Source organism: Panthera onca, chromosome D1, assembly GCF_046562875.1.
Source record: "Panthera onca isolate mPanOnc1 chromosome D1, mPanOnc1 haplotype 2, whole genome shotgun sequence".
NCBI lineage: Eukaryota > Metazoa > Chordata > Mammalia > Carnivora > Felidae > Panthera > Panthera onca.
The window spans coordinates 67985846-68010207 of NC_138348.1; the positions used below are offsets into that span (position 1 = coordinate 67985846).

The 24362-nt window shown below is 36.9% G+C and overlaps 1 protein-coding gene across 3 annotated transcripts in view; it reads right to left on the reverse strand.

The window, feature by feature from the left end:
- DLG2 (discs large MAGUK scaffold protein 2) overlaps window positions 1-24362 on the reverse strand; it is a 2113447-nt gene that overhangs the window by 1762860 nt on the left and 326225 nt on the right. The window lies entirely within an intron of this gene.

Here is a 24362-nt window from a genome sequence, read left to right on the forward strand (position 1 = left end):
AAAGTCCATAGAACATTACAGCACAGAGAGTAAACCTTAATGTATGCAAATTTTTAAAAATAATTTTGGAGGTCAGGGAATCCCAAAATGAAACACAGATTAAGACAAAAGAATCTAACTGTATTACAAATGTATGAAACAACCTCCCTGAAGGCAGTAGGAGAAAAAGGTGTCCTACAAATGAGTAGAAACTGTAAAACCAAAGACAAAGGAATTATTACAAAAGAACCCTCTCTATTTTCTAGTTGGCAAATTTGTTTCCCATGGAATAGTACAAGTTAGGAACTTTGGAACCACTGTACATATATACTAGAATTGAACAGTTAAATGGATGGAGGATGGTGGGAACCAGGTTTCTCACTATTGGAGTAGGGGGTTACAGACAAGTAGGTGGAGACAGGTGGGGAGTAGGGTACTAGAATGATCTATATGATTTTGGATTAGATTGGAAACATCAGTATAAACTCTTTTTTAGCTTAATATGGGTACAAATGAATACATATAGAAATATTTACAGATCTGTATGTACAAAGGTTAGTACACACACAGATGTTTTCTTAATCAATATGCTGAAAGGATCTAGAATTAATGAAACCCCAGTAAGAATAAGCACAATTAATATCCAGACTTTGGCCTCTATATAGCATTCTCCGTTATATAGAATATGTATATCAAAGAATAATGAATAAATAAAGTAGTATCGGATTAGAATTGAGGCTATGTGTATAAATTCAAAATTTTTAAAAGGAATGGAAGGAAGGAAGGAAAAAAGAGGAAGGAAGAAGGAGGACAAAGGAAGAAAGAGGAGGAAGGGTAAAAGGGAGAAAAGGAGTGAGACAGATACAGAAAACTATGATTGGAAATAAAAATGATTATGTATCTATATGTTTCCTAGTTCTATTATACATTTGTAGGCTGAGAGGGCATAGTGGGAAAAACAATCCAAGAGCAAGTACACCTAGGTCCCAGATCTTGGTTTCAGTAAAGAAATCAGGGCTTCTTAAGTTAAAAACTCAATTGATGGGTTAAACAGCAGATTAAATAAAGTAGAACTGGAAAATATTCCCAAAGAAATTACCCAGAATTCAACATAAGAGAAGATGAAATAGAATATATGAAATTATAATTTGAATGTATAAAGAATGGATAAGAAAGCCAAGTATTTTTCTAATAGATATCTTTGAGGAGAAAATAGGATAAATAACAAATCCTAGTTAAAGAGACGATAGATATAAAATTTCTAGAACTTGTGAAAATATGAATTCACAGATACTGAAAGTAAGAACTTACACAAAAGAGAATAAACAAAAGCTATGTACATACCATAATAAAATTGCAGAATACCAAAGACAATGCAAGGATCTTAAAATCAGTCAGAGAAAAAAGACTAATCAGACTTCTCAAAAGCAATAATGGAAGCCAGACAACAGTAGAATAAAAACTTAAAATTTTTTAGAGAAAATAAATATGAGCATAGAATTATGTTCCTTTGCAAATCATATATCTGATTTAAAAAAAAAAAAAAAACTTTGGGGCACCTGGGTTGCTCAGTCGGTTGAGCGTCTGACTTTGGTTCAGGTCATGATCTCACAGTTTGTAGGTTTGGGCCCCGCATCAGGCTCTGCGCTGACCACTTGCTCAGAGCCTGGAGCCTGCTTCAGATTCTGTGTCTCCTCTCTCTGCCCCTTCCCCGCTCATGTTTTGTCTCACTCTGTTTCTCAAAAATACATAAATGTAAAAAAAAAAATTTAAAAAAACACTTATTTCTAGAGCATGTAAAGAATGCTCAAAACAATAAGACACCAAACAATCCAATAGAAAAATGACCAAAATATTTGGACAGGCACTTCACTAAAGAAAATAATAGATGGCAAAAAAAAAAAAACCCCACATGGAAAGATATTCAACATCATTGGTCACTAGGGAAATGAAAAATCAAAACCACAATGAGATACCACTATTTATTTATTAGAATGGCTAAATTAAAAACACTGATCATACCAAGGATTGATGGGGATGTGAAGGAACTGGAACTCTCATGACACTGATACTGAAAATGAGAAATGTTATAACCACTTTGAAAAACAGTTTTTCAGTTTCTTAAAAAGTTAAGCATACAACTACTGTATGATCCAACCATTCATGTTCTAGGTATTATCTAAGAGAAAGGAACACATACATGTCCCTATGAAAAGTCAAATCTGGAAACAACCCAAATGTTTGTCAATAGACGAATGAGTAAACACATTGTGGAATATCCATACAGTAAAATACTATTCAGCAATAAAAAGTAACAAACTATTGATACACACAACATAGATAAATCTCAAAATAATCAAGTGAAAAAAGTCAGACAAAAGTGAGTGTATGTTTTATACCAGTTAAAAAAATTCTAGAAAATACAAATTCTATACTGACAGAAAAAAAAAATTCAGTGGTGCCTAGGAATGGGGGTTGGGGTGAAGGCTGGCAGGAAGAGGTGAGTGGGAAGGATTATTAAGGGACAAGAGGAAACTTTAAGCAGCAATGTATATGTTTACTATCTTGATTGTGCTAATAGTTGCACTAAAATATACATATTTCAAAACATATTAAACCATGCACTCCACATGTGTAGTTTATTATGTATCAATTACACTTCAATAAAGAAAGTGAAAAAGACAAGATATGAATTTAGAGGAGACATTTTCATCACACATAGGCAAAGGAACAGTATCTACATATGCAAAGCCCAACAAATCAAAAAGGAAAAGACATATAAGTGAAAAGGAAGAAAAATGGGTCAAAAGTATGAACAGGCATTTCACAGTGAAGGAAATGTACATCACTGATAAAAATAAAAAGATATAGGGGCACTTGGGTTGCTCTTCAGTTAACCGCCCAACTTCAGCTCAGGTCATGATCTCATGTTTCAAGAGTTCAAGCCTCATGTCAGGCTCTGTGCTGACAGCTAAGACCCTGGAGCCTGCTTCAGATTCTGTGTCTCCCTCTCTCTCTGCCTCTCCCCCGCTTGCGCTCTCTTTCTCTCTCAAAAATAACTAAACATTTAAAATATTAATAAAAAAGAAAAAGATATGGATCAATAGCAACTTTTATTTATTCCTGATGAGTGGAATTGCTATAACCACTTAAGAAAATAATCTTGTCTTATCTTGTAAAATTGAACATTTATTTCTGCTATAATCTAGCATTTCTACTCCCCAGTACACATCTTAAATGAACTCTTGCACATATGCACCAGGAAACAAACCAAAATTTTCATAGTAGCAGAGATCATAATAGCAAAAAATTATGAATCAGTCCAATGTCCATCAAAAGGAAAATGAATAAATGTGGCATATTCTCAAAATAGAATTTATGCAGTAGTGAAAATGAATAAATTCCAGTTATCATGAAATTACATGAATAAATCTTGAAAACAATGCTCAATGATGAAAGCAAGTCTCAGCATAAAAATATTTTTGTAAAGTTCACAAACACACAAAACTAAACTATATATGTATTTTTAGGCATAGATATATACATATGTGAAGAAATATTTAGACCAAAACAAAGAAGCACATGAAAAGATATAATTACCTCAGGAGAAGGGGTGGGCAAGAAAATGGGGTAAGGGAGGAACACAGGTAGATGCAAATAGCAATGGTCAAGTTCTAGATTTGGGTTGTGATTCCAGAAATGCTTATTGTTTTATTATTCTGCATATATTATCTATAAATCACACATATCCTCTTGTATGTATTATATATTTTTTAAATAACAAAAATTTTAAGTGTTTCATAAATAGCAAGATTTACATAGAAAACTTAAAAATACTCAAATTTTACGCCGAGTTACAACTTTATTTTGCCACTGGCAATAAAGTAACTGTGAAGTCAGTTTGGAAAATGTGTAAGAACAAAAGATAAAAAGAACAAATAATATTAAAAATTTCATGAAACCACAAAAGACCCAAAATAGCCAAAGGTATTGTGAGGAAGAATAATAGCTGTGGGTCTCACAATCTCAAATTTCAAGATATATTACAACACTATAGTAATCAAAACAGTATGGCACTGGCACAAAACTAGACACAGACTAATAGAATAGGATAGAGAACCTAAAAATAAATCCACACTTATATGGTCAATTAATCTATGACAAAGGAAACAAGAACATACAATGAAAGTCTCTTCAACCACTGGTGTTGGGAAAACTGGACAGTTACATGAAAAGAATGGAACTGGACCACTTTTTTACACCATACACAAAATAAACCCAAAATGGATTAAAGACCTAATTATAAGACCTGAAACCATAAAACTCCTAAAAGAAAACATAGGCAGTAATCTCTTGGACACTGGCCTTAGCAACATATTTATGGATAGGTCTCCATCAGGAAAAGTGAACAAAAGCAACATAAACTATTGCAACTACCAAAATGAAAAGGTTTTGCATAACAAAGGAATCCATCAACAAAATGAAAAGGCAACCTACTGAATGAGAGAAGATATTTGCAAACAATATACCCAACAAAGGATTAATATCCAAAATATATTTAAAAATATAACAACACCAAAAAATTCCAATTAAAAAAATGGGCAGAAAACATGAACAGACATTTCTCCAGAGAAGATGTACAGATAACCAACAGACACATGAAAAGATCCTCAACATCACTCATCATCAGAGAAATGCAAATCCAAACCATAAGATATCATCTCACACCAATTCAAATGTCTACTAATGAAAGAAAGAAAAAGAAAGAAAGAAAGAAAGAAAGAAAGAAAGAAAGAAAAGAAAGAAAGGAAGAAAAAGAAAGAAAGAAAGAAAGAAAGAAAGAAAGAAAGAAAGAAAAGAAAGAAAAGAAAGAAAGAAAGAAAGAAGGAAAGAAAGAAAGAAAGAAAGAAAGAAAGAAAGAAAGAAAGAAAAACAAAACAAAAAACAAGTGGCTCAGTTGGATGAGTGCCCAACTCTTGATTTTGACTCAGGTCATGATCCCAGGGTCGTGGGATAAAGCTTCATGTTGGACTTTGCACTGAACATGGAATCTGCTTGAAGTTTCTCTCTCTCTTTCTTTCCTCTCTCTCTCTCCCCACCCCCTTCTCTCCCACTCATGCACTCTCTCTAAAATAAAAAAATAAAAATAAAAATGGGGGCACCTGGGTAGTTCAGTCAGTTAAACACCTGACTCTGGATTTTGGCTCAGGTCATGATCTCATAGTTCATGAGTTTGAGCCTTGCATGAGGCTCTGCACTGACAGTGCAGAGCCCACTTGGGATTCTCTGTCTCCCTCTCTCTATGCCCCTCCCCTGCTTGCAAACTCATTCTCTCTCTCCCTCTCTCAAAATAAGGAAAGTTAATTTTTTGATAAAATAAAATAAAAATTTAAAAAAACAAGTGTTTGGTGAGCACATGGATCAAAAGGAACCCTTGTGCACTATTGGTGGGAATATAAATTGATGCAACCACTGTGGGAAGAGTATGGGGGTTTCTCAAAAAATTAAAAATAGAAGTACCGTATGATCCAGTAATTCCACTCCTGGGTATTTATCCAAAGACAACAAAAACACTAATTTGAAAATACATACACATCCTTGTGTTCATTGCAGAATTGTTTACAATAGCCAAGGTATGAAAGTAACTTGAGTGTCCATCAATAGATGAATGGATAAAGAAGATGCGGTATAATACACAATAGGATATTACTCAGCCATAAATAAGAATGTATTGTGCCATTTGCAATAACATGGATGGACGTAGAGGGTATTATGCAAAGTAAAATAAGTCAGACAGAGAAAAACAAATACCATATGATTTCACTTATATGTGGAATCAAAAACAAACAAACAAAAACAGAAACAAACTGATAAGTATAGAGAAAAAACTGGTGGTTGCCAGAATGGTGGGTGATGGGGTGGGGGGTGGGGGGGGAATGAACAAAATAGGTGAAGGGGATTAAGACATACAAATTTCCAGTTATAAAATAAATGTTTCAGAGATAAAAAGTACAGCATAGGGAATATAGTCGATAATATTATAATAATGTTATACTGTTATATAGTGAGAGATGGTGACTATACTTACTGTGGTGAGCACTGAGTAATAGAGAAATGTACAGAATTGTTACAACACTATGTTGAGCATATAGCAACACTATAGCTGAGCAAAATATGTCAACTACACTTCAATAATAAATATAAAAATAAAAGGAAGATAAAAGTCATACAGACATAAATCCTTCTCAGATATTTGAATATAGTAAGGGATGATAGGGTACTAATTGGGTTGACAAAAGTCAGAAGAATAAGGAATAAAAAAAAAGTGGAATTCGGGGCACCTGGGTGGCTCAGTCAGTTAAGCAGCTGACTTCGGCTCATGTCATGATCTCATGGTTCCTGAGTTCGACCCCTGCACCTGGCTCTGTGCTGACAGCTCAGAGCCTGGAGCCTATTTCAGATTCTGAGTCTCCCCCTCTCTCTCTGCCCCTCCCCTGCTCATGCTCTCTCTCTGTCTCTCAATAATAAGTAAACATTAAGAAAATTTAAAAAAAAAAGTGGAATCCAAAGACATTACCTGGTCTCAAGTATTAATTAAACATAAAAGAAAAAAGAATCCCTGTAAATATTTCTGAAGCTGTATATTCTCTAACGAATAATGACTTGTAAAAACAATTTTTTTCAAATTTCAAGATGCTTTTTCTTTGCATTGATGTTAAGGATGTAAACACTGTTTGTAAGCAGCATTTACAAGTTGCCAAATTTTGAAGTATTAGGTGTATAAATTATCCAGAAATGGAAGTATATTCATCATATTTATGTTAAAGATACATACCAACAAGATATACTTTGAAACATAACAGATAGCAGTGACTTAATCATACTTAGGAAAACGCTATGGACAGTACTTTCATGTTAAATTTGAAAATATTAATTAACTTATGATCTCTAAGCCTGATAATATGTTCATAGTCTATTTCATCCTTTGTCTACTTAGCATTCCTACCTAATCAACCACTAGAGAGGAAAAAGGTAACTTCACTTAAGTCAAAGATTATTTAAATTTGAAGACAATTCTACAACCAATGTCATTTTTTACTCTTGCTTAGTCAGCTGTATTTTTTTAAGGCCTGATCTATATTTGTTTGGCACTTTCCAAGCGTATCTTTTTTTCTTTTTTTTTAATTTTTTTTTTTAACGTTTATTTATTTTTGAGACAGAGAGAGACAGAGCATGAACGGGGGAGGGTCAGAGAGGGGGAGACACAGAATCTGAAACAGGCTCCAGGCTCTGAGCTGTCAGCACAGAGCCCGACGCGGGGCTCGAACTCACGGACCTGCGAGATCATGACCTGAGCGAAGTCGGCTGCTCAACCGACTGAGCCACCCAGGCGCCCCCCAATCATATCTTTTTGATAGGATCCTCTCCTATCCCTACCACCACTTCTGGTCACTTCTGGTCCACCCCAGGGCCAGAGTTAAGGCACTCACTATCTCTTGCTCATACTTCCTTAGGCCTGGATGCCCTTTCCCACACATGGAAATCCTACTTCTCCTTCAATGCCCACTCCCACTACTATATGTGTTTTAAAAAGAATATTCGAGGGGCGCCTGGGTGGCCCAGTCGGTTCAGCATCCGACTTCGGCTCAGGTCATGATCTCACGGGTTCGTGGGTTTCAGCCCTGCACCGGGCTCTGTGCTGACAGCTCAGAGCCTGGAGCCTGTTTCAGATTCTGTGTCTCCCTCTCTCTCTGACCCTCCCCCACTCGCGCTCTGTCTCTCTCTGTCTCAAAAATAAATAAACATTAAAAAAAAAGAATATTTGAAGTCGGAGATCTGAATATGCAATGTCTTCAGCACAGAAACCATTCTTACTAAAATGGAGTTCAATTGAGTGGGATGTGGGTAAGAGTACAAACACCAAGCAGCTACCATCAAAAAGGAAAAATGCTGGTTTGGGGAGTTGTGGCAGCAGGTGGACAATGCTGCTTCTCTCCTCCCATTCCCACAATGTATTGCTTAGATCCTTTTAATAGTTATCATTCTACCTTGTATTACAAGTAGTTGTTCACCCACCTGTTCTCAATTCAACATTTCAATTCAGTAAGTCATTTTTAAATTCCAGGTAAGGCCTTTAGGAGTAAAGATGATGTCCTAGCCAATCATGTTACTGTCTACTATCTAGCCTCATTCTTTACATTTGGTAAGCACACAATGAATGCTTGCTAATTTTAGTTTATTTGCATTCCCTCTCTATTGAAGTCTCAAATAAAATAAAAACCATAGAATAAAGGCAAATCTCCTCACACTAAGGACCGCAGAAAACCTGCATATTCTTTAGATTATGTTTCTATGTGACTTAACCAATTTGATTACAACTGCTAGCACTTTTTATTTTGCAAAATTCTCCCACAAATAAAAAAGTTTTGCCACCTCTGAGGAAAGAGTCAAATTCCTCAAATTCTTGAAGGCATACGCATTTTGACCTCACAATTGTTTTTTGAAATAGCTTATAAATTATTGCCAAATTTACAGGTAAGTGTTCTCGAACTCTAATGTATACATGAATTTGAATCATCTAGGGATCTTGTTAAATTCAAATTATGATTAAAGGTCAGGAGTCAGGCCTGGACCTCTGTATTTCTAAAAAGCTCCCAGGTGATCCACCAACTTATGATCCACCAGTAACACTAGACCTAAGAAATAGCACCTATGGAATTAGAACCCAAGGTTTCATACTCTTATTTCAAATATCCTTGCTGAATTCTTAAAATACTCATCTTCTTCAGAGTTGGGGTGGGGGTGAGGGGGGTACAGAAGGATGGAGGAAAATCTCATTAAGAGGATCCAATTGTCAAGAGAAGAACTCTGCCCATTGATTGAAAAATGATAATAATAATAATAATAATAATAATAAATACTCAGTAAATATTATTGACTAAACTGATTCAGATTCAACTAGCTAGAAACTCAATTAAAAGGTACTATATTTCAGGGGCATCTGGGTAGCTCAGTTGGTTGAGTGTCTGTCTTCAGCTCAGGTCATGATCTCATGGTCTGTGGGTGCAAGCCCCAGGTCAGGCTCTGTGCTGAAAGCTCAGAGCCTGGAGCCTGTTTGGATTCTGTGTCTCCCTCTTTCTCTGCCCCTCCCCCACTTTCACTCTGTCTCTCTCTCTCTCTCTCTCTCAAAAATAAATAAACATTAATTTTTTTTAAATAAAAGGAGCTATATTTCAGTACTTTGACTTTAGGACACATTAAAACAAACAAACAAAATCAAGTTCTAGGTGATATCTGAAACAGTCTCTACTTGGTCTAATCTCTCTCTTTTTTTTCAACCTAATAAGATGATGATTCTGTAACATTAGGTCTTCAAATGTCAAATAGCATGATCAAGGGCATCCACTAAAAATAGGATTGTCTGTTTAAGCACACCCTTAAAAGCTCATATACTTAAGATATTTCATCTCCGTCCAAGCACAGACATTCCAACATGGCATATTTATTTCAATGATGTTGCTATATCCTCGGAAGACCCTTAGAGCTCCTCTTTGAGAAGTGCCTTCAAGCATCTGAAGAATTTATTTTGAATACCCTCATTCTCAGAAGTGGCAAGTCTTTTTTCATATAAGGAAGATTTGGGGATTTTTTGGAAATGACCAAAATTCATTGGACAAATTGTGACTATGGTAAGTGATGGAGAATGGATTTCCTTACATGACTTGAATTAAATCATGAAAATATGACTCTTAAATCATGAAACTTTTTTCTTGTATGACTCACACATTGCTCTGCAATTATCTACTTAACTAGAGTAAAACAAAAAAGTAACCAGAATGCAGAATGTTTAACATATTTGCATACTTTCTTATCTATTAGCTCACAGGCTGGAATAAGAGTGACTAGGGAAAAGCTCTTTTTGCTTCCTCCCATCCCAGTTTTCATTCTGTGAGGTATAGTATTGATGGGGACAATTGTAGCCACCTCTACCCCTGCCAAGCAAAAACCTCCTTGGAGCCTGTTATTAATGTTGGTTAGTTTCTGTGGTTGGTACATGTGGCCATAACTCCCCAAAGCTGTTTAATCCCAGGAATTCACTGAAATCAGCTGAGGATTCTTGCCTTACACCCTCAATAAAAGATGGTAATCTTTGTAAGATGTGCCTTCTTTTAAAATATATGCCTTATGCTTCTTCTAGCATCTCTTGTTCCCTGTAGGGTTTCCATATCACATACGTGATAATTAATTCAGCTGAACAGTATAACACAGTTGATCTTGCTATATTTAAAGATGTTACAGAGTGCAGTCTTGGTGTTCCATTAGTCTTTCCTGAATACTTGGTTCTGTTTGGAGAACCAGATAAATGCTCACATGCAATTTCCTTATGTTGCATCCAGACACCTTACTTTCTCTCCTGAAAAAAAAAAAAAATTATCTTTGCCCTGGTCCATTTGAATCCAAGACTACTAGACAATGAAGTGCAAAAACAATTCCCAGGGCACTTGGGTGGCTCAGTCGATTAAGCGTCTGACTTCAGCTCAGGTCATGATCTCACAGCTCGTGAGTTTCAGCCCAGCATCATGCTCTGTGCTGACAATTCAGAGCCTAGCCAGACTCTGTCTCCATCTCTCTCTTCCCTTCCCCCACTTGTTCCCTCTCTCTCTCTCTCAAAAATAAATAAACATTAAAAAAAACAAAACAAAACAAAACAAAACAAAAAAAAAACAGAATTCCCAGTAAAGGCTTTATCACTGTAGCAAGTATCCTAATCTTAGGCCTGCAGCCAGAGAAGATTCTTTAAGGATATTACCCAGGACTAGAAGAATGGAGTTGAATATGAGAAGTAGGCTAAAATGTGGATGAAAAGAAAATATAAGTTAAATTTCACAGCCAAGAATAGAGAGTGGAAGCAAGGTCAGTGGTAGGCACAAATCAAGTACCAAGATAGGGAACAAAAGAGACTAAACCAAAACAGGGATAAGTGTGAAACCCAGAGTCCAGAGACTAACACATAATCAATCAAAATAGCTACTGAAAAGGCAAGATAAGAGAATGAAGGAAAGCTTACACACAAAGGTTCCAGCAAATTTGCACAATGTTCTGATATGATTGTGCTTTTTCTATGCCTAGACAAAGCACACACAGAAAGGAAGGAAGTTAGGAAGGAAGGAAGGAAGGGAGGAAGAAAAGGAGGGATGAGGGAGGCAATCTTGTTTTCAAAATATTAAATAGGGCAGGACTTTTTGGAGAAAGGTTCACTTGAATGTTAGAGCAGGAAAATTATAAGATGAACCTGGGACATTCTTTTGCACCAGAATGTAAGGAAGTAATGAAAAATTATGGGATCATAGTAAAGGACACACAAGTCACTTTAAAGTCACTTCACAGACTTTAAAGGGGCTCCTACAGACCAAATCTGGAACAATCTGAGCATTAAAATAACTTAATAATAGTGGCAGATTATAACCTATTGAAAAAAATAAGAATCCATGAATACATCTGGAAGGAAGGAAAGAACGAAAGAAAGAAAGAAAGAAAGACAGACAGACAGAAAGAAAGAAAGAAAGAAAGAAAGAAAGAAAGAAAGAAACAGAAAGAAAAAGAGAAAGCTCTTCCTTACAGTAGAACCCCAGCTAATAAATACAGGAGAAATGATAGAATTAGAAAATCATTAATGGACACTGCAAGTAGTAGGTAAAAATTTGACAAGGAACATAATGTTACATAGTCTAATAGTATCTCTCCACATATTAAACTGACACCTCCCATTATCATGCACCAAGATCAACATGGCATCATTTCTGTGATACTCCTTCCAAAAATGAATGAACTGAATCTAACCATAAGGAAACATCTGATAAAACCAAAGTAGGATGTGCTACAAATACCTGACCTATAATCTAATAAAATGTCAAGATCAATAAAAGAAAGGCCCTGGGCTAGACTAGTCTAGAGGAAGAGAATTCACTAATGACTTAAGATTATATTCTGATGGCTAGAGTGTTCTGTGACTACAATTCTTGTAGTCAGTCTCTAGAAGGACAGTCACCTTGCTATTCTAGCAAAGTTTAATTTTAAGCCTACCAAACTAAAGATCAGACTTCACAGACTGGTGCCCCCATGAAGAGAGTGACTCCTTGTAGGACACATCATGGCAGTCTGCTAGCCTCCCAGGCCACACTCACTTTCGCCATTGGCTGCCTCTTCAGTCGTTACCCCTGATTCTATTCCAATTAGAAAATAAACACAACATCCTCCTCCACATGGTTTATTAAGGCACTACGTATCACTGTGTTACCTTACCTCCAAAACCAATGTTTTTATTTTAAAAATAAAAAAGAAAAGAAAGGTGGATGAAGTATTGCAGATTAAAGGGATCCAAAGAGGCACAGCAATTAAATGTAATGTGTGATCCTGGATAGATCCTGGACTGGGAAAATAGAGCTGTAAAAGATATTTTGGAGACAACCAATGAAATTGAATATGTACTGTGTATAAGATAATAGCATTATATCAATGTTAACTTTCCTGATTTTGATAACTGTGCTATATGTAAGAGAATATGCTTGTTTTTAGGAAGTATACATGGAAGTATTTAGTGATAAAAGGGACTAATATCCCCAACTCACATTCAAAGTGTTTATTGGTAATATGTACATACATGTGTATGTGTGTGTGTGTGTGTGTGTGTGTGTATCTGTGTATATGTAAACAGAAAGAAAAAGACACACATATAGAGAAAATGATAAACAGGGAAAAATGTAAACAATTGGTGAAATCTGGATAAAGTAAGTATATAGGAGCTCTCTGTTAGTACAGAGATTTGAAACTACCTCAAAATAGAACATTTTTAAAAATGGTAAGGCAACTAGGATATATTGTGGATAAGCATGGAATTGAGAAATATCCAATAACATAAATTTAAAAAAATCAGAGGCGGCACACACCAGTCTGACTGTGGCCCCAGCGGTGGGCTGGGGGCAGACATCAGGTCGGACTGTGGCCCCGCCCACCAACTCCAGTTATACACCACAGACAGGGGAAGTGCCCTGCAGGTCCTCACCACTCCAGGAACTATCCAAAATGACCAAACGGAAGAATTCCCCTCAGAAGAATCTCCAGGAAATAACAACAGCTAATGAACTGATCAAAAAGGATTTAAATAATATAACAGAAAGTGAATTTAGAATAATAGTCATAAAATTAATCGCTGGGCTTGAAAACAGTATACAGGACAGCAGAGAATCTCTTGCCACAGAGATCAAGGGACTAAGGAACAGTCACGAGGAGCTGAAAAATGCTTTAAATGAAATGCAAAACAAAATGGAAACCACGACGGCTCGGCTTGAAGAGGCAGAGGAGAGAATAGGTGAACTAGAAGATAAAGTTATGGAGAAAGAGGAAGCTGAAAGAAAGAGAGATAAAAAAATTCAGGAGTATGAGGGGAAAATTAGAGAACTAAGTGATACACTAAAAAGAAATAATATACGCATAATTGGTATCCCAGAGGAGGAACAGAGAGGGAAAGGTGCTGAAGGGGTACTTGAAGAAATAATAGCTGAGAACTTCCCTGAACTGGGGAAGGAAAAAGGCATTGATATCCAAGAGGCACAGAGAACTCCCTTCAGACGTAACTTGAATCGATCTTCTGCACGACATATCATAGTGAAACTGGCAAAATACAAGGATAAAGAGAAAATTCTGAAAGCAGCAAGGGATAAACGTGCCCTCACATATAAAGGGAGACCTATAAGACTCGTGACTGATCTCTCCTTTGAAACTTGGCAGGCCAGAAAGGCTTGGCACGATATCTACAGTGTGCTAAACAGAAAAAAATATGCAGCCGAGAATCCTTTATCCAGCAAGTCTGTCATTTAGAATAGAAGGAGAGATAAAGGTCTTCCCAAACAAACAAAAACTGAAGGAATTCGTCACCACGAAACCAGCCCTACAAGAGATCCTAAGGGGGATCCTGTGAGACAAAGTACCAGAGACATCACTACAAGCATAAAACATACAGACATCACAATGACTCTAAACCCGTATCTTTCTATAATAACACTGAATGTAAATGGATTAAATGCGCCAACTAAAAGACATAGGGTACCAGAATGGATAAAAAAACAAGACCCATCTATTTGCTGTCTACAAGAGACTCATTTTAGATCTGAGGACACCTTTAGATTGAGAGTGAGGGGATGGAGAACTATTTATCATGCTACTGGAAGCCAAAAGAAAGCTGGAGTAGCCATACTTATATCAGACAAACTAGATTTTAAATTAAAGGCTGTAACAAGAGATGAAGAAGGGCATTATATAATAATCACAGGGTCTATCCATCAGGAAGAGCTAACTATTATAAATGTCTATGCGCCAAATACCGGAGCCCCCAGATATATAAAACAATTACTCATAAACATAAGCAACCTTATTGATAAGAATGTGGTCATTGCAGGGGACTTTAACACTCCACTTACAGAAATGGATAGATCACCTAGACACACAGTCAATAAAGAAACAAGGGCCCTGAATGATACATTGGATCAGATGGACTTGACAGATATATTTAGAACTCTTCATCCCAAAGCAACAGAATATACTTTCTTCTCGAGTGCACATGGAACATTCTCCAAGATAGATCATATACTGGGTGACAAAACAGCCCTTCATAAGTTTACAAGAATTGAAATTATACCATGCATACTTTCAGACCACAATGCTATGAAGCTTGAAATCAACCACAGGAAAAAGTCTGGAAAACCTCCAAAAGCATGGAGGTTAAAGAACACCCTACTAACGAATGAGTGGGTCAACCAGGCAATTAGAGAAGAAATTAAAAAATATATGGAAACAAACGGAAATGAAAATACAACAATCCAAACGCTTTGGGACGCAGCGAAGGCAGTCCTGAGAGGAAAATACATTGCAATCCAGGCCTATCTCAAGAAACAAGAAAAATCCCAAATACAAAATCTAACAGCACACCTAAAGGAAATAGAAGCAGAACAGCAAAGGCAGCCTAAACCCAGCAGAAGAAGAGAAATCATAAAGATCAGAGCAGAAATAAACAATATAGAATCTAAAAAAACTGTAGAGCAGATCAACGAAACCAAGAGTTGGTTTTTTGAAAAAATAAACAAAATTGACAAACCTCTAGCCAGGCTTCTCAAAAAGAAAAGGGAGATGACCCAAATAGATAAAATCATGAATGAAAATGGAATTATTACAACCAATCCCTCAGAGATACAAACAATTATCAGGGAATACTATGAAAAATTATATGCCAACAAATTGGACAACCTGGAAGAAATGGACAAATTCCTAAACACCCACACTCTTCCAAAACTCAATCAGGAGGAAATAGAAAGCTTGAACAGACCCATAACCAGTGAAGAAATTGAATCGGTTATCAAAAATCTCCCAACAAATAAGAGTCCAGGACCAGATGGCTTCCCAGGGGAGTTCTACCAGACGTTTAAAGCAGAGATAATACCTATCCTTCTCAAGCTATTCCAAGAAATAGAAAGGGAAGGAAAACTTCCAGACTCATTCTATGAAGCCAGTATTACTTTGATTCCTAAACCAGACAGAGACCCAGTAAAAAAAGAGAACTACAGGCCAATATCCGTGATGAATATGGATGCAAAAATTCTCAATAAGATACTAGCAAATCGAATTCAACAGCATATAAAAAGAATTATTCACCATGATCAAGTGGGATTCATTCCTGGGATGCAGGGCTGGTTCAACATTCGCAAATCGATCAACGTGATACATCACATTAACAAAAAAAAAAGAGAAGAACCATATGATCCTGTCAATCAATGCAGAAAAGGCCTTTGACAAAATCCAGCACTCTTTCTTAATAAAAACCCTTGAGAAAGTCGGGATAGAAGGAACATACTTAAACATCATAAAAGCCACTTATGAAAAGCCCACAGCTAACATCATCCTCAACGGGGAAAAACTGAGAGCTTTTTCCCTGAGATCAGGAACACGACAGGGATGCCCACTCTCACCGCTGTTGTTTAATATAGTGCTGGAAGTTCTAGCATCAGCAATCAGACAACAAAAGGAAATCAAAGGCATCAAAATTGGCAAAGATGAAGTCAAGCTTTCGCTTTTTGCAGATGACATGATATTATACATGGAAAATCTGACAGACTCCATCAAAAGTCTGCTAGAACTGATACATGAATTCAGCAAAGTTGCAGGATACAAAATCAATGTGCAGAAATCAGTTGCATTCTTATACACTAACAATGAAGCAACAGAAAGACAAATGAAGAAACTGATCCCATTCACAATTGCACCAAGAAGCATAAAATACCTAGGAATAAATCTAACCAAAGATGTAAAAGATCTGTATGCTGAAAACTATAGAAAGCTTATGCAGGTAATTGAAGAAGATATAAAGAAATGGAAAGACATTCCCTGCTCATGGACTGGAAGAATAAATATTGTCAAAATGTCAATACTACCCAAAGCTATCTACACATTCAATGCAATCCCAATCAAAATTGCACCAGCATTCTTCTCGAAACTAGAACAAGCAATCCTCAAATTCATATGGAACCACAAAAGGCCCCGAATAGCCAAAGTAATTTTGAAGAAGAAGACCAAAGCAGGAGGCATCACAATCCCAGACTTTAGCCTCTACTACAAAGCTGTAATCATCAAGACAGCATGGTATTGGCATAAAAACAGACACATAGACCAATGGAATAGAATAGAAACCCCAGAACTAGACCCACAAACGTATGGCCAACTCATCTTTGACAAAGCAGGAAAGAACATCCAATGGAAAAAAGACAGTCTCTTTAACAAATGGTGCTGGGAGAACTGGACAGCAACATGCAGAAGGTTGAAACTAGACCACTTTCTCACACCATTCACAAAAATAAACTCAAAATGGATAAAGGACCTGAATGTGAGACGGGAAACCATCAAAACCTTAGAGGAGAAAGCAGGAAAAGACCTCTCTGACCTCAGCCATAGCAATCTCTTACTCGACACATCCCCAAAGGCAAGGGAATTAAAAGCAAAAGTGAATTACTGGGACCTTATGAAGATAAAAAGCTTCTGCACAGCAAAGGAAACAACCAACAAAACTAAAAGGCAACCAACGGAATGGGAAAAGATATTTGCAAATGACACATCGGACAAAGGGCTAGTATCCAAAATCTATAAAGAGCTCATCAAACTCCACACCCGAAAAACAAATAACCCAGTGAAGAAATGGGCAGAAAACATGAATAGACACTTCTCTAAAGAAGACATCCGGATGGCCAACAGGCACATGAAAAGATGTTCAACGTCGCTCCTTATCAGGGAAATACAAATCAAAACCACACTCAGATACCACCTCACGCCGGTCAGAGTGGCCAAAATGAAGAAATCAGGAGACTATGGATGCTGGAGAGGATGTGGAGAAACAGGAACCCTCTTGCACTGTTGGTGGGAATGCAAATTGGTGCAGCCGCTCTGGAAAGCAGTGTGGAGGTTCCTCAGAAAATTAAAAATAGACCTACCCTATGACCCAGCAATAGCACTGCTAGGAATTTATCCAAGGGATACAGGAGTACTGATGCATAGGGGCACTTGTACCCCAATGTTTATAGCGGCACTCTCAACAATAGCCAAATTATGGAAAGAGCCTAAATGTCCATCAACTGATGAATGGATAAAGAAATTGTGGTTTATATACACAATGGAATACTACGTGGCAATGAGAAAAAATGAAATATGGCCTTTTTGTAGCAACATGGATGGAACTGGAGAGTGTGATGCTAAGTGAAATAAGCCATACAGAGAAAGACAGATACCATATGGTTTCACTCTTATGTGGATCCTGAGAAATGTAACAGAAACCCATGGGGGAGGGGAAGGAAAAAAAAAAAAAAAAGAGTTTAGAGTGGGAGAGAGCCAAAGCATAAGAGACTGTTAAAAACTGAGAACAAACTGAGGGTTGATGGGGGTGGGAGGGAGGGTAGGGTGGGTGATGGGTATTGAGGAGGGCACCTTTTGGGATGAGCACTGGGTGTTGTATGGAAACCATTTTGACAGTAAATTTCATATATTAAAAAATAAAAATAAATAAATAAATAAATAAATAAATAAATAAATAAAAATCAGAGGCAATAGACTGAAAGATAAACAAAGTTTAAAGTACAGAATGTGAAGAGGTAGAAGATCAATGGAACGTAAGGGAAGTAATGTAATAATCCAGGAGTAAAGCATGAGCTTGTCAGACAAACAGGCTGTGGCTCTGCTACTTACTAAATTTTTCTCTAAGCCTCAGTTTCTTCACTTAAAAAATTTACATATATAAGTACTACAAAGTGTTAAACAGCTACATAGAATGTACTCAAGGAATGCTAGCTGTTATTCTTTTGATTAATAGCATCATCTTTGAACAATGCCATGTACACAGGAAGTCTCATTAAGTATTGGAAACCTAAACACAGAATATGTCTAGATAGCAGTCATTTCTTCTAGAACAGTCAGGATGCAGATACTTGGAATAGTGAAATATAATTAATACTTGAGGAGGCAGAAAACTGTTATTTATAAGTAAAATATATATATATATATATATGTATATATATATATATATATATATAGCTAATTGAAACAGAAATTTTAATAGAAATGCAGTCAAATGTGCATGAAGCAACACACAGTATTTTTTCCTCCAAAAATGTTTTTAAAAATACAACCCCTAAAACAAATTTTAATTCAAAATATCTCTTTGATGAATAAGTGTGATACTTCAAGCTGCTCAAAAAGCAGGCACTAAATAAACTCAAGCTATTGTTAATGCAAATCAGCTACCTTTTACCGGCACATAAACTCCCAAACCACCACCAGGTGTGTCTTATTCTATATCTAGGAGATAATTAACCTTCAATTTCACATCAATCATCCAAGACACAGGAATGTTAAAAATCCTTTTTCTTTCACAAAGATTTACCATGTAAACTCTATAAATCTTGGACTGACGAGTAACTATAAGTAATATTATATGATCCTAGTACAGTTTTAAATTCCATATTCCTGCATACTTTCTGTACACCCCCTAAAAACCTTAAATATCTATGAAGCATTATTATTACACCTATTTTAGAGATAAACTGAGACTTGCACAAGGTCACCAGGCTGTGCAGCAGCAAGGCTAGGATTGGAATCCATGTTTGACGAAAAAGCCTACACTGTTTTTGCTACAACATGCAGCAGTAATCTGCCTAATGGAACATTGTGGGTTAATTGAATGGTATCAATGCTAAAACAAGCATATCTCATTGTAAATGCATGACTAGCATATCATTTAGGAACTTCTTCAGATCACCAGATGGAAGGAAAATCAAACCTAAGGAACTCTTTCAAAAACTTTCCAAGTCCTGTTACCAAGAATACTTTAACTAATCGCAACTGCACAGTGCTTCGCAGAAGCTATTTCGCTTCTCTCTCCATCAGCAAAAACTCAAACAGAATGAGAGTCTGGGCTCCAGGGACCATATCTTCCTAGCTGATGAATGCCACAGGGAGGCAAGGATGCTTCTATATAGAGGTAGCTACAGATTGTCAGCATAGTTAAGTTTGGAGACAATTAAATGTTAAAAAGAGATTACTACAGATGACTTTATTGGCATCAACAGCTTCTCAGGTTTGCTTTACACATGCCATGAACACAGTATTCAACAAATATTAATTATGCAGTAATATTGTAACAGTTTTTTCCTGTGGAATTGGAGCAAACAAAAAATAAGAAGCAGAAGGGAAGACGATGGCAAGATAGGTATGGAATAAGAGATAAGACTGTGGGGGAAATTTTACCGTCAGACACATAAATATAGATTTACTTAATATTCTGTTTAATTGTGATTTTATGCAATTTCATAATCAATCCAATTAACCAACTAAATGAGGCCAGAACAGTATTCAGTCTACAGGGAGAAGTTGTCCACAGAGACATGTGTTAAGTAGGAATATAAAATTCTGTATCTGATATGCAAAAAGAAAGTGTCCCCCTCATCTCTTTAAATCTGGTATAGAGGGACTCTTACACAACTTAATACAATTTGCCAAAATATTATTTTTGGTCTTCACTTCTTTACTTTTTTCCCATTTTGGACATAAAGTTCTGAACCATAAGACAAGACTGCATAAACCTTTCTTCATAAATACCAAAAGCCTAGTCCTTCTTTTGGCAGATTAAACACCTAACATAAACTTGAGAAAAGTGTCACATTCCACTGTTCCATAAAGATTGATTCAAATGGCAGTCTGTAATCACTTCATTTGGAATTGGCCCAAGAAGTGACAGCTGATGGCTAATTTCAAAAAGAACACTACTCTTCAGTACCAGAATACCAATTTATCTGAAAGATCAACTTTAGGCTGTCAAATTGTTGAAAATATACTCCTATAAAATTTATGGTATTTTATTATAATTATGGCATAATTTCCATTACATTTAATTACATTATTATACATAAATAACATAATTATGTTATAATTCACTATAGTGTATAAATTACATTAATTATATAAAGTTAGCTATCATATGCATATCATTATAGCACAGGTATAATCATATCCATTATGTTATATTAAGCTTATGCTCCATTGTGCCAAGTAATCTTATTAAAATGTATTGCTTAAGTAAAACTGCAAAAACTACAATATAGAGCCATTGAACATGTCATTCCTTTCTTCCCAACTTCCTCTATATCTAAAGGGTATATCAGAGAAAATTTTGTGTCCAAATATCAGAGAAAATTATATCCCCAAATACAGAAATACAGATTAGAAAATATGCTACCTTATGTATTTAAGCTATTATTAGCTTATTTTTGTATTGGCTAAATAAATTATAGGGCCTTTTGTTCTGAAGTGAGTGTGGAAAGCCAGACTGGGGATGACAGGTTTTTATGGTACAAAAACCATCCAATCTGTTGCAGTCCACAAGTGTGACAGGAAACTCTGTTGCTCTCTCAGACTCCCTAATGTTGTTCAATAATCTTGAAGCAGCTGGAAAGCCACATCAGACCCTATAATCAAATCAGAAGGTTCCCAGACAAGGAAAACTTCATGGTTATAGTTCCACTCACAATCTTTGGAAAATAGTAATACTTGCTCTAGTTTTATTGAAAAATGCATTTATGAACCCCTCTTCTCATTTTCCTTTTCCTCTTCCCATTCCCTTCCTCCTTTTCCCTTCCCTTCCATCCTCTTCCTGGACAATTCAATCCAAAAGCCATTAGGTAAAGTACAGCAAGGTCTATTCTGGTTGGTAGAAGAAGTTGAGCAAAGGAGCTTTGGTGGCCCAGAGCAGGGTACTAGAGATCAAGCAAGGTGAAGAGGCTATCTACATGTAAAAGCAGCCCAGAGCTGATCTATACAGGCTGAGAAGCTGAGGAAGAAGTTCTCTCAGAGAGGTAGCCTGATAAGCTGTTGAAACCAAAACAGGTTGAAGAAGGCTAAACAGGTTAGATAATGTTAGAGCATGAGGTCAAAACCCGACCATTAAACAGGGTGGGGAGATTGTCTATGCAGAGGAGTAGCTAGAGAGGCCTAGTTTGTAAGAGCCTAAATTTGGTGAGGGGGCATCTGTGGCAGTGGTAACAGAAAATTGTTTACATATAGGGAGATTGATCAAATAAGTAAATAACATAGGGATACTGAGAGCATCAGAAAAGGGACTCAAAATATGGAAATGGAGAAAATAATAATGAACTATGTTAAACTGGGTTAGAACTGGAGGCAACAGTGTGATCTCATGGTTTTCAAAAGATATAGGTATTGCTACAGATGTAAATGTGTGTATATGTTAATATATAGCAAAGGGAAAAGAGTAACTTCACAATGGAGAAGCCCAGAATTTGGAACACAACTTCAATCAAGTGTTCAAAATAAACATCATCAGTAAATGGAACAAATATAATCATGTACCACCTAATAGGATGAATGAAAAGAACACAGCCTTGCTTCTGTGATATTCCTATCTTTAGAAGTGTCAGTCATGAGGGGCACCCGGGTGGCTCAGTCGGTTAAACCTCCAACTTTGGCTCAGGCCATGATCTCACAGGTCATGGGCTCGAGCCCCACATCAGGCTCTGTGCTGACAGCTCAAAGCCTGAAGCCTGCTTTGGATTCTGTGTCTCCCTCTCTCTCTGCCCCTTTCTCACGTGTTCTCTCTCTCAAAAATAAAAATATTAAAAAAACAGTGTCAGTCATGAAAAACAAGTAAAGACTGAGGAAATGTCCCAGAATTAAGGAACTAAAAAGACAGGACAACTAAAGGCAATGTGTGATGATAAACTGAATTCTTTGCTATAAAGCACACTGTATTGGGACATTTGTTAATTTCCTGATTTTGATGGTCACAATGCAGTTATACCGGAGAATGTCTTTCTTCCCAGGAAATATGCACTAATGTGTTTAGAAGATGAAACAACAGGTTGACCACTTACACTCGAATGTTTCAAGAGATAAAAACTTTTGTACTGTATTTTCAAATTTGATGTTCTTTTAATGCCTTAAAAATAAATGTTAAAAAAAAATTTTTTTTTTTAAAGACTGTATCTAGGAGATAGCAGATGTAAATTCTTCCTGGCTGCTAGATGAAGATACCTTACCTAATTTTTCAACTTTAATAGTCTATTTTTGTGTTAGTAATAATAATAAGTACTATTTTCAAGACTTTACGATTGCAAGTTAAGCAATGTGTATACATTACCTCATTTACTATTCCAAACAATTCTATGAAATAGGTACTATTATTTTACTCACTTTACAAAAGAGAAACTCAGGAAGAGAAAGGTTAAGAAGTTTCCCTGGATTTGTTTAGTTCATAACTGTTGGAGCCAGGATAGGAATCACATATGACTAACTGCAAAGTCTATGTCTTAAATATTACATACTGCCTTTTTATGTCTAGAGTAATTGTTGGATTTTCTTTGTTTCGCTCTGGGTTTACATGGGTTTTGTTTGTTTATTTTGTTTTTCTTTTCATCTAGAGTATTTTATGGACCTTGACTCAGCAGTTCCGCCTCAAAGCTTCCTTCTCCTTGAAGTGTCTGTCACCAAAAGTCATTTCTCCCTTCCTCCCTTTATTGCCTTTGCACTTTGCATTTATCTTGTGATTCTTATAGCTCCATGTGAGCTCTTATAGCTCACTGATATACATGTTTTATCTCCCTACACAGAAGCTTTACAAAGGTAAAGGCCAAGTCACACTCCACTTTTCATCCTTTACAAGCAGTGGTTGTCTAATTTTATCATGCACCAAAATCACCTGAAGAACTGATTTTAATAAAACAGATTACTGAGCCACATCACCAGTTTCTGATTCAGTAAGTCTAGGGTGGGACTCAAAATGTACTTTTCTGATAAATTTCGATATGGTGTTGATGGTGCTGGTCCAGAGACCACAGTTTAAGAACCACTGCATTGTATGGCTTACTAGTGTCTTGCCAAAGTAGCTGTATATTGTTTTAGGATTTACAAAACTATAATACATAATTTCTTTTGTTGGGAAAATGAATCAAGTTTTACACCATAAGATGGCCAACGGGACTGAAACAAGCTCTGGTCTCTAGCTTAGAGACCTCTCTTCTGGGTTCTTCTTGCCCTGTTTGCCACGCACGAAAAGCTGCCACAGAAGTGGAAGCTGACAACTATAAACTACCCTTCCCCCCTTCATTCAGAGCTCAGATCTTTGGAAAAAGGGTCTCCTCTGAGCCCACAGGTGTTAAATAAATCTCCAATCCACCAAGATCTCCGAGTGCCACTTGGTTTTTCCGCCAGGGTTCCAGCCTGGTTCCGTAACATATATGGTTCCCTGACCGGGAAACCCAACCACACTGGCCTATTGTTGCCACCAGTTTGGGAGAACGGTGAGGCAGTGATGGAATGAGGAATCAATCACAAGGGAGAAGACGCGCCCTGCCTGAATTTCGGCAGTCTCTCACTCGGTCGCCTCAGCCCGGTCCCACTCCACCATTCCTGCCAGACTGGAGGAGACTTGGCAGGTGAGGACCTGCACCCAACATCAGAACCAGTAAGGCTGGGGCCCAATCAAGTTAGGCCCACTCGCAAGAGTGGAAGGGGGACCTGATCACTCCCTGGAGACCTCAGAGATCTCACAGGTAGGAATTCTGTAGGAGGGAATGTAATAACTTCTGGTGTGTATGTGAGTGTGAATGTGTGACTCGGTCTAGCTTACCTGCCGAGTTCAATTCTGTGGCTCCACGGGTGGGCACCCTTAAGGTCCCCAAAAGCCCACAGAGTCTGAGTGAGCTCATCTGCGATTCCATGGTGAATGGCATACAGTCTATGGTGGCATCAGAATAGTTTCCAATCGTAAGTCACAAAGCTGA